Source organism: Sceloporus occidentalis, unplaced genomic scaffold (assembly GCF_023333645.1).
Source record: "Sceloporus occidentalis isolate IW3139 unplaced genomic scaffold, rSceOcc1.0.p SCAF_49, whole genome shotgun sequence".
Taxonomy (NCBI): domain Eukaryota; kingdom Metazoa; phylum Chordata; class Lepidosauria; order Squamata; family Phrynosomatidae; genus Sceloporus; species Sceloporus occidentalis.
In genome coordinates, this window is record NW_028317029.1 from 4,584,820 (window position 1) to 4,600,761 (window position 15,942).

Here is a 15,942-nt window from a genome sequence, read left to right on the forward strand (position 1 = left end):
GACAATAATTACAGCTAAAGACATTTACTGAACCAACACAAGTAGACCCTAAAATTTACTTTAAGAAAATTTAAAATATGGTGACCATAGCCTTTCCTATACCTGTTAATTTGTTGCTGTTGACCAACTTTACTTGAAAAATATTTTAACCCCTTAATGATGATTGACGGTCCAGGCACGTCACCTGAAAACGAAGGGTTAACGACAATTGATGTGCCAGGACCGGTCAGAGAGCTCCGGAGAGCGGTCACAACCGCCACTGCAAGTGATTTTCGCCAACCGCAAGATGGAGGCCGTCCTGTAAAAATAAAATAAAAATAGTGAAGCTGAAAAAGTTCACTATATGGTCTCCAGACCCTCTAGAGAACTCTGGCTCCACATGCAGGTTGAATACAGGTACTGCATTCAACCATGCAAGTCAATGGAGCCCAGCTTTCTAATCACAGTGTGATTAGTAAAATATTTAAAAAATAAAATAATAATAATTAGAAAAAAATAGTTAATAAAAAAACAGTAAAATGTAAAAATTTCCCACTGATGTCACTATCAGGGGAGCCTTCAAGTTCCAAAAAATGTAAAAAAATAAAAAGGCAAAATAAAATATATATATAAAAAAATATTTTTGTGAGCACATTAGCTTAAAACAATTCTCGCATGGAAAGAGTTAAAATACTGGCATATTAAATGCCCGTGGGGTGTCTACTTTTAAAAAATGTATGATTTGATGGGGTAAATTGAATTGGCCGGGTTCAACAATGCCCCAATTAACATGGGGGGGGGGGGGGAAGGATGACCACACATCTAATTTCCAATTAGAAAAATGCACCAAATGTGGCCTTTTAGTTCCCCCAAAAATGACAAACTCATGCATGTGGGGTATCACTGTACTCAGGAGATGTTGCTGAACACATATTGGGGTGTCGTGTGACAGCGACATATACCAGGAGCTGTAAATTCATACATAAAGTAGGTGTGTGGGGAAAAATACACACAAAAAATACTACCGCAAACTTTGAAAAGATGCAAAGAGTTTAAATACCAGCATTTAAGATAGCCTGTGGTGTATATGGTTTTATTGGGCACACTGAAATGGCCCGGCTCAAACATGTACCAAATAGGGCATGGGCTGTGGATCACCGCATTCAACATTGAAAAATGTGCATGCCCCAAATGTGGCCCTTCCCCCCCCAAACAGCCAGGCAAAACCATTCATGCGGGGTATCGCTGTACTCAGGAGATGTTGCTGAACACATATTGTGTGAAAAAAAAAATGACTAACAGAAAGTTTGACAAAGACTGTTAAAAGAGTTAAAATACCAGCATTTGAAATACCCTGGGGTGTCTAGTTTTCAAAAATATGATTTCATGCATTGGCTGGCAAAATGTTAAAACAGCCATTGTCACGAAGGGTACAAAAAATAAAATCAGCCTTTGTCATGAAGGGGTTAATCACCTACAAAAGCTAATGAAAAAAATCTGCTAAGTAGATTTAACTATTTGTCCTGAGTTTAGAAACTTTTGCCAATAATATAGGGCAATAAGTACAAGGAGGCTTTTTACAGATCTGGTCATTCTGCCCCATGTCCTATTTGGGACATCTTTGAAGCTGGACAGTTCAATTTATCCCATCAAACCACATATGTTTGAAAACTAGAGACATCTGCGTATTTCCAGTGCTGGTATTTTAACTCTTTCCATGCACTAATTTTTCCACCAGCCTTTGTCAAATGTTTTTCCTATACATTTTGTTGGAACTGGATGGTGACATCATTGGGGAATTTTTTTCTTCTTAATCACAATGATTAGTAAGCTGGGCTCCATTGACTTGCATGGTTGAATGCAGTACCTACAGAGACCTTCTTCAGAACTTGTTTATTTTTTAATGGGCACTGCCATTTTGCGAGAAGCAAAGTCTCCCCGCAGCGGTCACAGTTCTTCCAAGGGTCTGCCACACTCTTCCTGCAAGAATGTATAGTGAAGAGAAGGCGCTTCATCCCCCATGCGCTGGTGGGTTGTGTTACAGGTATTCAGATCTTCGTAGAAAGACAAATACTGCTTATATTTGTTACCAAAGATGTACCAGGTCTGTCATGAAAAGACATCCCTAGAGGGTATGTCACCAGTAAGAAAAAACCCTGCTGTTCCTGAACACAGTGACTGGGTTGGTCAGTCTACAGCAGATGTCCCCGTGCATGACCTGACACTAAAGGCCACATTTGGGAAGTGTGTCTTCTTACACCATGTCCTATTTGGGACACCCCTGAAGCCGGCCTATTCAATTTACCCCATCAAACCATATATGTTTTAAAAAACTAAACACCCCAGGGTATTTTAAATACTGGTGTTTTCACCCTTTCCATGGACTAAATTTACCACCAGTCTTTGTGGTGGTAATTTTTCAAAGACTGGTGGTAGAATCAGTGCATGGAAAGAGCCTGGGGTGTCAATTTTTAAAAAATATATGGTTTGATGAGGTGACTTGAATTGGCCGACTTCAAATATGTCCCAAACAGCACATGGGTGCTGAATTACTGGATTTGAAAAAATGGTTTTGAAATAGCAAACAGTTATTGCCCTATAACATGCAGAAAAAAAGCAAAAAAAAACATAGGACAAATAGTAGAATCTATTTAGCAGTTTTTTTCATTAGCTTTCATAGACTTTTAAATATTTTTTTATAAGCAAAAGAAAGTCTTTCTCTCAAGTTTTTACATGTTATATTTTTTTGTAGTGAATTATATGATACAATCAAAATAATGGCATCTAAAGAAACACTTTACAGATTACCTGAAAGAAACAAGCCACTTGATTCTGTTTCAGCATTCTTGGAGCACATTTGTTCTCATGCCGACATCTTCAGTTACCCTCTATTGAAAATGGTGAGGCTTTCCTAAAATCACAGAATATACAGATGAATTAAATGACATCACAACTGGTGAAAAATTTCACACTAGCAAAAAATAAAATTATGTATAATGTATTTATTAAATATGGATTATTGAGGTGTCTGCAGGTAATTGGTTCATATAAATGACTTTTTTTTTACCTACATTGTACTTAAGTGGAAAATGTACATCACTCTACAGAAAATAAGTCATATAGGTTTTAGAAATTTCCATTGACTAATTACAAATATATATTTTATCTTATTACCATATAAACTAAGAATCCCTTTAAACGTAAAATAAAAAAGTTTAGATTTATTGAAATTTAAACTATGCAGTAGGATTGATATAAGCTGCTGTACATATGGAAAACATGAACACTGGGAAACAAAGGAAGCAATGTGTTTTATAAATTGTCGGTGTACAGTTTAAATGTATAAGTACATCACAAGGCTCACTACATAGTAAAATACTGTGCCTGGCTCAACACCGATATATTTAGATAGGAGAGAGGAACAAAAAAATGGCCCGAGGATATCCATCCTGTTTTACCTTTTTAGCCACTGCAATTGTCTAATATAATAACTTAGATATCGGTCTGTTGAAACAATCAAAACTTGCACCACGATGTCCCAGCACATCTGATTGGCAAGCTATATAACAGGAAACATCCACCACCCCAACAAAGGGATACTACTGAGTAACCTCCTAGCTTATTTTCTTGCAGACATGATGGAGGAATTTACAGCCCCGTGTGAAGTAGTTGTTTCCAAAAATTATAAATGATTTTCCAAGAATTATAAAACTAGCCACTACTTCATACAGTTTTTAAGATTTTCTCAAATTAAAAAAAATAAAGTATGATGATATGCCAATCCAATCCAAGTTAATTTCCTTGAAAGGAAGTACTATTAGACAGCATGTGTCACAGCATTTACACATGTTCATATGAATTTACAATTAGCCCTCACATCATCACGAAACAAATAGAGTTAAATGTCAAGGTTAGCGATATTAAGGTGTGGCAGGTCTGTGAACACTGCTTCTTCATACGGACATGGATACCATTGTAATAGCTTTCTGTAACGTGCACATATCATCACTCATTGCCTAATGGTGGCAGCTAGCTATGACCACCTTATATCTTGCAATATCATACAGTGAATTAAAAAATGCTCACCGGAGGATACTCACAGAGATTTTTGCAGGTGTGATGGAAAAGTTAAAGTCCGACGGCATTATGTAGCGCCAACCCAAGTGAGATTTTACTGAATGTAAGTCTCTGTTGGCCCTGTATAATTCCAAAATACTTGGCCCTACCTGAAGTGCACCACAAAGAGAACTTTATACTGCATGCTAAGGTTAGCAGGAACACAAACATTTGATCTCAACATACAGACAGTTGGTTTTAAAGGGAGATTTCCAAAAAAAGGATATATGAACATTTTTAAAACTTCCCTTACCTGGGATTTCATTTGAAATGCAGGCAAAAGTTTCAAACACAGATCACGGGAGCAATCTCACCAGTTTACCATTCAGTGATTTGCCACTCCATTGACGTTAACGCAACGTACTGAGGGTGTTTGTTTTGGCAGAGCTCATTTAAGGATTGCACCCCCCCCCCCCCCCGGAAATACCTGGAAACTGTGTTCATTGTGCTTACTGCATCTAAACTTCAAACTATATAGTGTTGGGATTTTTTTAGTTGCTTAAATCATATCCTATATACTATCCCATATTTTATATTCTATAAAACTATTAAAAATAAAGAATATGAATTTGAGTTCAATTCCACAGAACGCAATTAAATGGAATTTGATGCTGAACTGAATTTGTCAACTTTAAAAAAAAAAAATTAAAGAATAATAAAATAAAAAAAGACGTCAGGGTGTAGTAGAGAGTCATTTGTATGACTGGACTTGCAACCCTTGTGGATTAGAGCTTTGCACCACTGATGTATGGTAGGGGATTATGTACCACGATGTCCTCTATATTACGAGCCTTTGTCCCTGCTTTGCTCACCTCTATGGCCACATCCAGACCCAAAACCTTCTCATCAATGGCTCCCTTGACTAAAGTAAATCTGCAATTACCACTGTTGGTGTTTGTTACCCCTGTAAACAGTAAACTCTTGAGGCAAATATATTCACTCCTGTGTTATGTATACTTTTTGTAAAATAATTTGTTTATTCATTCCCACCCACAAGGAAAGAAAATTTTGACATTTTGAAAAATATTGCCATTAAACTATGTTTCAGCAGAGCCATCAATAAGAAAACCTCTGACTCAGGTCATACACTACAGCGCGTAGATAAAAATAACCACAGTACAAAGAAATATAAGAGTTGGGCTAAGAAAGCCTTTACCTGAAAAAAAGCAATAAGATGCCAATTTTACTATAGATATTAGGTGAGAAAAAGGATTATAATACACAGGAAAAGGATTGATAGCATGCAGAGTATGTACGTGGGCCAAAAGACAATTGTAATTGTAATTTACAGAGTGCACGTCAGCATATTTCCCTGCTAAAGGCTATATAATACTTCAATCTAAATGTACACGATGGTTTTAGTGCTATCTTAAAAAATATAATAATCCAGTTACAAAAGCATTACATGGGTGCTTTTAGTTAGGACTCGCTGACCAATCTGAGAAAATGTTTGCACACAAATAAGTGTATTCAGAACTTTATCCCACGCCAATGTTTTGAGAGCTTATTCACAAACAGGGATCTACAGAGTATACAAGATTATTTGTTCCATGACAACTTGAGACCAACCTCTTTTTCACAGTCTAAAAGGATTTATATTTTTTCCTGTATTACCAAACTGTACACAAAATAAAACTATGTCCCTGGCACCCCCCAAAGAAAAGTAAAAAAAAAATAATAAAAAAAAAAAAAAAATAACTTACCTGACCTAGAAGTTGCAGCCCTGCTGCAGCAGCTGCCCTCATCCTCCTCGGTCTGACATTTGTTGTTATTGATTGAATGTTTGAAGCAGCCAATCAGAGGTAGGAAAGCACTCCTACTGAAATCAACATGAACACTTGTTGTACATGTGTACCTGGGTCTGAACAGACCCCCCACTGGGAGTGTTCGCCAGGCAAAGCTGGGGATGGGGGAGAGGTCAAATGCATATAGGGGATTCCTTACATTTGTAAAGCAAACACCTCAAAAATATAAAGGGACCACACAGCTTTCATAATAAGCACGGTATTGTTTATAAAACCCCACATTTTATATATACTTTGTCACCATAGTCTTAACGGAGGAATGAGATCTGGAGAACATCCATTATCATTAAAATTGCTGATTTTGGAAGCTATTGGAAAGAGTGGGGGAGGTGAACAGAGCTTCAAGACAAAATATTGATTATATAATGCTAATTGTGCTAGATTCAAATATGGATTTCGTCTTCACACGCTTATTTAACAGATTATTATATATTCACAGATATTTAATCTTAATCTTCTAAAAAGCCATTGCCAATTGAATACATGTAGTTATGCCGAAAGCTATAAAGTAAATGTTTTTTTATTCCAGGAAGACATGGATTCCAATGTCAAGAGTGGGTATATTAGATATTTGAATAATAATCAGATGATTTGAATGAAACCACAGATATCCATTAGCTATCTTGATGAAATTATGTCTTATTTTTAAGTTCACAATATAGTTCACAAGACTTTTGTTTATGTACAGAACATATAAAAGCAAGTTACTCATATTAAGCATAGAAAAGTTCATGTTAGAATACTGCCACAACAAAATATATTAACCTGTGGTATTTGAATACTGAATGTGTCATCACCTTCTAAAGTAAATAACCATGTCAGAAAAAACCCAAACATGTGTAAATGTCTCCTTTTGCTGCACTACAATACACAAACAAATTGGTAACAATGTATGACATAAAATAATTCCTCATAGGGTCCCATGTAACAATTAAACAGAAAAATCTGAAAGCAAATTCCTGTATTTATCTTTGCACACTTAGGATTTTGGTAATTAAAAGAAATATGATGATCGCAGATTCGCAAACAGCCCACAAGATATGTTTCTGAAATCCTGGCAATCTAGGCCATTTTAGAAATTCAAATTCTACCGCTTTTTTGACAATAATCTTTCCATGGGTTGCAAAGGAGAAGGGTGAGAGCGTACAAATCTAAGGCACTACAAACGTATTATGTATGTCTGTTACTTGAATACAATTTAATCAAACCACTTTTTTGACAGCCATTTCACGCCTAGAATTGTGTCTGCAGGAAAGATCGGAAAAATCAGTGTCAGGGGATCACTAGAGACCCCAGCAGGGTCTATACAGGCATTTATATGTTCAATCAGCAAGGTTTCGACAATGCTTACACCAGCATCATACATACGTTCTGTGCAAGGGATTTTTATGGTCCTCATCTTATGGGTGTCGGTGTGGCAGAGCCTGTCTTGGTGTGTGTGTGTGTTTGGGTGTCTGTGCGGCAGAGCCTGTCCTGGTGTGTGCGGCCCACGCACTCATACTTTTCTGATGAAGTGGCCCACTGCAGAAAAAACTTGGACACCCCTGTGTTAAGGCATTCATTTTAAACAGACTCGACTATGACATGGGACATTGTCATAGACTTTAATGATGTCTAGATTGTAAGCTTGCGAGCACGGCTCTCTCCACCTAATGTATCGGTTTATCTTAGTCTGTCAACTCTAGTTTTGTCATACCCCTTTAAGCGTATATGAAGCGTTGCATAAATTGTTGGCGCTAAATAAAAGAAATTGATAATGCTATAAAAATAGACATTAGTAAGTGTGAGGAAAAACACATTTACCCCAAAGTAACTGATCTACCTAAACTTTAGCCTTAGCTATTCTGTTATAAAACGTTTTAATATTGTATAGATGTTGAAGATGTATGAATATAAACGCTGTGTATTAGACCAAGGTAAATGTTGCTACAAAACTTGCTGCTCCAAATACATAAGCTAAGGCAGAAAATTGTCGCTATATAAATAACAATACTATGACAACAAAGACTTAACCTATCATTGCCCTTGTGTTACATACCTACAGACTACTCTTAAATGATTGACGGACAGTCATCCTTACCAGGAGCATTGTTCTTAATGTACTGTGGTACAATAAAGCATCTTCAAAGCAGATATTCATGACAAGGTAACAAAAGCAATGCAGCAACTGGGTTTAAAAAGTTTCCCTTATACACCCTGTACAATGCACCAAATTTTCTATAAGCAATGTTGAGATGGACTCGCACACAGCATACGATTTCTCACTAAGCTTTTAGTACAGTACGCAACACATTCAACACAGCTCAGCATTTCGAGGCTACGAAGCATGTAAAATGTGCACGTTGACAGCTTCATAGGTCTTACTACCGTTGGGGTAATCTGTTCTGATTTTCCTCTACTCAGTAAAGAAGAGTATAACATACATGTGCATCAATGAAATGCACAAAATGAAAAAAATTCACTTACCCACATTAAAGCTTGTCGCAAAGAAATCTTGCATTACCCTTCAGTCAGTTTAGAACTGTAAGTCCCAGAACCACCAACTACAGGAAAACAAATGTTAAAAGCAGGAGGCAAGAGAATATCAAACAATATCCCACTCAAATGGATGGAGACCATTAGCGTTAAAGGTTTATCCTGATTTTATACATAACACTTGTTTTACAAAGCAAGATGTTTCACAGTAACATGAACCTACAGATTGCACATTTCAGATCAATGACATTCTCCAAGCTTTTATGGAAATACCTAAAGTGCTTTCTATAGGTAAAGCACACCCCACAATTACTTATATAAATTAGATTCAATGCACACGCAACCAACACACATTCTTGCTTTTCACTTAAATCCTGACATGTTACTCTTCACTATTTTGATTCCATAATAATACCAGTGAGCTGCAGTTACCCAATCAGTAACAATGGTCTTTTTCTGAAACTGGTCCATAGTTGTTCAACACCTGAGGTTCTGAATAACCAACTGAATAAGTTGTTGTACAATGTAAGACTCACAGTTCATGAAGCCAGTGTTACAATTAACAGCACATTGCTGCTATATATCAATCATTACTGGGGACTGATGTTTATGAAGTGGTTTGCTATGCTTTGGTTCCTATAGTGATGCGTCAGGTGAAGCTGAGCGGCTATCTTGTGTGTAGACAAACTCATCGACTTTTACTTGTTCCCCAACTAATTTCTTCTTAAAACTAATTTAGTGCCAAGGCTCAAGATCCACAGTTAATTAATCCTTCAATTAATCTGATGTCATGGAACATGCAAAAAGTAATACTTGAAATGGACAATTAAGACTGTTCAACCAGGCTCCCCCACTGTCACCCGAGGTAAGAAAAATGTTTAGCTTCATTGGATCCTTTTTATTTTTTGAGTGTTTGTCTATAGTTCAGGCAGCTGCTGTTTATCTTCTGCCAGGTCTGCTAAATGCAAAACCACAATAATCGGGAGTACTCATTCACAAACTCTTAATACATTCTCCTTTAGTGTAAGGCCACAGGATCGAGACAATTAAACTGTACCAATGGCACACTAGGCCAAAACAGTTTATACTCTTGAGTTATATGAACAGATTAAGAAATATACAGATATTATGGGGGTGAGTTGATGGAGATATGTTGCCACATAATGTTCACTATTAGATTATTCTCAATCAACCATGGCTCTCTCTTTCAATAGAAAATATTATGCAGCTAATCAGACTGTTTTACGTGTATTTTCTTCTGTGTTTCTCTCATTACATGGTCTCCCAAAATAACAGGGTTTCTTATGGCAATAAAACAATCATAACAGTCTCATTACTTTGCAAACTTTACTGATACATTTGAGCAATGGGTTTTCTTTCCCCAAAATGTGACATCTCCGCAGATTCCCTGTGCACTGTGTTGAGTAGACTTTGCTGGACTGATTGATGCATATGTTAGCGTGTCTTGTAGGATAAAGTACAAACCGAAGCACAGACTATGCTGAACCCTCTGCCACTGGGTAAAAGGTATTGGAAGGGTATAGAAGCTTTCAGTTTTATTGAAAGTTGGGGAAATATTAGGATGACCACTCTTGCACAAGAGAGCATATAACCGGCAGACGAGGACAAAATAAAACAGGGAACGTTTTAATATCGTATCAAGTGAATGTGGCAATGAGAATTATAACACTGGCATACACCATTATGTAATACTCATATTGTTGTTAACAAATACATGGTACTTGTGATGTTAATAAGGACTAACATGTAATTCACTGCAAAAAGCATTTTTGCGGAAGATAGTCATGTATAAATTACTAAGTTTTGTGCACAAATGTTCAAACACTTCTTAAAACACACACAGAACGAGCAGACAAATTGCTACCAAGGAAATGTAGGTTACGTTCTGGGATCCTTGGAATGTGTTGCTAGAATATCTATTTAATACATTTAGAGAACATTTGTGTGTTCAATCCAAGGAAAAAAAACAAATGCTAAACAATACAAAGATATAGGAATTAACTATTACACAAACAAGTAGTTTAAAGCTTTTAATTACATTTTCACAATTACCATTAGATTACTACAGAGAAAGTCTGCAAACTTTGGTTTAACGTTCCAGTTTACCACCTGGCTCCAAAATAGTGAAAACGCTTGACTATAGCAGCTGTGTGTGTGTTTGGGCGTCTGTGTGGCACAGCCTGTCCTGGTGTGTGTGTGTGTGTGTCGGTGTGGCAGAGCCTGTCCTGGGGGGTGTGTGTGTGTTTGGGCGTCTGTGTGGCACAGCCTGTCCTGGTGTGTGTGTTTGTGTGGCAGAGCCTGTCCTGGGGGGTGTGTTTGGGTGTCGGTGTGGCAAAGCCTGTCCTGGTGCGTGTGTCTGGGTGTCAGTGCATGTCCTGGTGTGTGTGTATGGTGTAGCAGAGCTTATCCTGGTGTGTGTGTGTGTGTGTGTGTGTGTGTGTGTCTGGTTGTCAGTGTGGCAGAGCATGTCCTGGTGTGTATTTGGTCATCTGTTTCCTGGCACTTTACTTTCTGGAGGAATAAACTGAACCTTTTAAATTTTACTTATCCAGAGATAAAACATCCTCCTGAATTTGTAGTCACTCCAGAGGACAAAATGTTCTTGGCCCAGAAATCAGTAAAGGAAAAGTAAAGGTTTGTGTTATTTACTCTATTTCAATCTGCATATTTTATTAAAAAAGAAGGATTAGTAAAAGTAAATTGTGGCTTCAGGCGTGCCGCATGAGACTTTTTTTTAGTGTACCCAATCCTATCACATAAGATTCTATCTTGTATTATCTGCCGATGCACTGATGTCATCTTTATTCAGTACAGATCGATGCGGATGAGTTAAGATTCTATTTTATTTATTTCCATAAAATGGCCACCAAAATCCTCAGCACCAGGCCCGTGATGCTCTTAATCCGGCCTTGATCAACTCAGTGTGCGTCAGCCATCTTAAATCCATCTTGTACCCACAGGGTGCTCCAGCCTTGTGCAGTTTTATTTGAATAAACTTGTTTTAAATGGTTTGTGGGCTGACTTTGTTTTACTGTTTAAGTAATTTAGTATTGATAGAATGACATATAAAAGGCGATCAAAAATCCTTTTCCACTGCTTTTTTCATTATCGCCAAATTAACCCTGTATTAATACGCATTATAAAGCTAAAAGGCCATATTTTCTCAATGTTAACATTTGCTGTATACTATACATTGTTTGAAGAGAGAGGAGATGCCGCTAAATATACTGAACAAGCATGAACACTGGCAGGAATAGTTACTGACAGGTCATGAACAATGTCTAACGAAGTTGGGTAGATACCCACCTAGTCTCAAATATCATTATTCAGGAGACATATTAGACCAGAGCCACAAGACTACAAAACTGAACTGCAGTGTCATTTGTTGTCCTTTTCCCCTTCCCCAATTTAAAATTGCTGCACATAGACCCCCCCCCCCACACACCTCAATATTTATTAAAGGGCTCCAGATAAGATACATGGAATTAACAAGCTATTGACTACTAATACTGAACTGAGTACATAGATCCAATGCGTTCTCAAAACGTAAGCTTTGTCCTAATGCATATTATAGGTGGTTAACATAAATGTGAAACACTTTTCACTGCATGATTAATACATCCACCTCCAACAGTCCTCCTCCTATAGTTACCGCTATTCCGATATACACTCTGTTTATAAAGCTGTGGTCTGACGAGCAAAACGCTGAGTATTAAAGTATATAACACCTCCTCTTGTAGGTAGAGACATTAACTATATAATGTATTCCACTTATTGATTCAACCAATTTAGTCCATTGTTATAGAAACTGCCATGTTTGCACAGCCTGCGACTAGAATTAACAGTATTATTCAGTGCTGTAGAGGAGTAAAAGTTAATGATTATAAAGGCAATGAGGCCTAGCAAAGTCGTCAGTTTTCCCTGGTAGTCTCTCCTGAAACTAACAAAGCTTCATCCCTTCGCAGCCCTTTCGACAAGCCCATACACTTGAGACCGCAGGTGACCGCTGGATGATATTAACAGACTGTAAAACAGTGCTTCACTTACTCGAAGGATGCTCCACGTCATAAATCTGTTGACATAAAAAAAACACATATGCTGTGCCCTACTTTGGCACCAACAGAAGGTGAAAAGAATAACCATATAAGAAAATGCAGGTACTAGCATGATGATATATGACAAACGGCATGAGACAGTAAACTAAAAATGAGCAGGTCAGTAAGATGAGATCACGTTGACAAAGGTTGTGTATGATGCATGAAAGATTTATAAGGAGCGTCTCATTATTTAAAGTGGTGTGGTTTTCACGCAGATGCTAAACCTAGTTTAAAAAAACAAAAACAAAAAAAACAACAATGCAAATCAGATGTTCCTCGTATTCAAGTTAATTCTTTCCTGCGGATATATCTTTCCATTCTTGTGCCAGACTGGGAAATCTTTTTGTTTTCCAAGATTTTCACAGTACGGCACATAAGCTACATAAAACTGCAACAGACACTGCATCAATACAAATACACCGGCCCGTTAAGAAGACATCAAATATTCTTACCAAATACTAATATTATAACTAGGGTTTATTATTTGGTAACTTAATACTGGAAAGAAGAAAAAAAATTCCCAACGTAGTAGATGTATACAGTCGGCAACTGGATAACTATTGTCTATAAATAGTGACTATTCCTGGCCGCACTATAGGTGTTTCAATAAAGTGGCTTTTTGTTTTTTGGGGGGTTTTTTTGCAACTTTTATGCAAAGCACTATGTATCATGTGCCAGGATTCCTCTTAAAAGGTCATAACTAATTAACCATACAATAAACTGAAAACGTTTGCCAAAATAAAAAGAAAAAATAGATTTGCTACAAAAGACTTCACAGCGGCTTGTGCATTATTTCCTCTCGATAGACTGAAAAGAAATCCCTTCGTTTCTCAGATATCACCATGAGAAAACAGATTTCATTTTAAAGAAGGCGGCAAATTGAGAACCCCCTAAGCGATAAAGAGGAAATTATGGAACCAACAAAGATTTCAGCACAACTGTATTTAAACAAATTATTTACACAGATACACAAAAGAAAAACCAAGGAACTTTGGTCACTTGTATATGGACCTTGGTTTGAAGATGTACGCAGGGATAGATCTACATGAAATGTACATATTTATATATTAAAGCATGAACAATCCAAAGTTTTTAGCACAAGTTTTACATTAGGAAAAAACAGATCCCAGTTTATTTCATATAACCCAACTAAACATGTTTGTAATCTGCAAAGGAGCTCACATTATATATATATATATATATATATAGTGACAGAAAGCAGGGGATGATAATGGAGGGAGTGTATATATCCCCTTATATTTTGCAGAGTGGTTACCAACAATAGTTTCTACCAGCCCCAGGGAGATGTCTAGTTAATAATGGAATTATTCATGTCTGATATTTGTGTATTTTGGGTCCCTGGTGTGGAGCACTTGGCGAGTAGGGCGGGCCAGTGCTCCACTCCACATTTTGTGAGCAGACGAAGACCAGCAGGTGGGAATCCAGTCGGGAGATTCCTGGATACTCTCCTAAGCACTCACCTGTTTCCACTAATTAATGGGAGAGGTAGTTAAGTAGTCTCCTGATCTCAGAGCAAGAGAGATCATTTTGTCTCCCTGAGAGAGAGGGAGAGAGCTGCTAAGCTACTGAGTGCTGCAATTATTGCATACGATCTGTTACAGAACAGATAAGCCGTCCAACTGCAGTTAGGTTGGAGAACCGTGTATTAGTTAGTGTTCACAAGAGCAAGGCTTTTGTTTTGATTTGTTTATTTTTCCTGTTATGCCTGTGGCGAAAAATAAAAACAGGCCCAGCCTTTTATTTTACCCTCCTCGTGTCTGAGCCGTCTCTGCAGCCTGATAGACTGTGTGTGAGTAAAGATTCCCAGACAGAGTACCAAGTGAAGGGGTATTGTGTCACAATATGTATATATACACACACACACGATTATATATATATATATATATATATATAATCTCAAGTACAGAACTTTTTAACCTCCCTATTTATTAACACATTTTTTAAAGTCGGCATCTTTCTCTACATTCTTACCACTGAAGCTTGCTTGTTCATCACAGGAATGGTTATCTTCCTAGAGAAGCGCGGTGCACAAAAAAAAGCACAACACAACAGACACACACTGGCTGGTTACAATCGCTTAAAACTAGAAAACCATGTGGGCAAAAATACATCACAAATACCAGTTAAATTACATTTAGTTCATCATGTAACCATTCATATACAATACAGATATATATTCCGTAGCTCAAATTATTTTGTTATGCACTACTTACATCATGCTTACTCATTCTACAGGGCTGCGGAACACGATGGCACTTTGTAAAGCAAATTATATTATATATATATATATATATATATACATACATATACACACACACACACACTCATATACATACAATCACAACAGGAGGTTTTATTCACTGAAAGGAGAGTTGTGAAATGATTTGTAACTTCATCCACCTCACTTCATTCAGATAAGCCCGGCTGGCCCGTAAAATGAAGAATTAAAAGACCCTCATTGATTTAATAAAACATTAAACAGGGTCAGCCAAGCTCTTCCAGCAGCAAAACGTTCACTGGGTATATAGGGCAGTGAGGGAGCTGAAACCACAACTCTCCCCTTAGTGAATAATCTCTATTTTATAAATTCACACTTTAAAGAGACCTCTATGCTTGGCTATGATTTATGATCTAATTTAATAATGTAGCAATATTTATTATTCTCATAAAATTAGCATTTCAAAATGCTTACATGAGGATTTTTTTTTTTTTAAAACAATCTCCCCAATAAGTACTTTTAACAAATCAAAAGATTTTATTTTTTAAATAAATTGTCAAGGCTGCCAAGTAAAATATGCTGTAAATGCTAGCTGCATCAAAATCAAATTAAACTAATAAAGGGTATTAGTGTATTAGTATGTCATTAAAGGTATACATAATGTAATTATACCTACAACTAACCCCTTAATTGAGTGAAATTTAGGAAAAATCATCAGCGTGATTTGAAAAGATATACGCAGCATGCAAACAGAGGTCACATTGCTGGCATTCATGCATTACAGCAGTCAGTAAGAAGTACTGGTACCAGATCAGATGTTTGTATACGCCTGCCAAGCATTAAAAAAATACTATGCTTTACATCCCTTTTCAAACATTAGCCTCAATGCTCTTTAAAAACAGATGCTGAACTTTACCATTCGGGTGTTATTAGTGCTGATAGCGCCTCTGGAAAGTAAGAGGCCTGAAGCCCCGTTGGATCTTCTGCCAAACTAAACAGCATTGGTCATTTACTATCCTTAACTACTCGTTTCCTAAATATTACGAGACATTTACTTTTTTTAAAACATTTTTTTTTTTTTTAAGTTTTATGGTGTTAATTCAATGACTATTATAAACTACTACTAGATACAAAAAGCATGCAGATTAAATACAGGATCAAATTAAGAGAAAGGTGCGATTTCCATCTCGTGGTCTCCTAAACCATGACC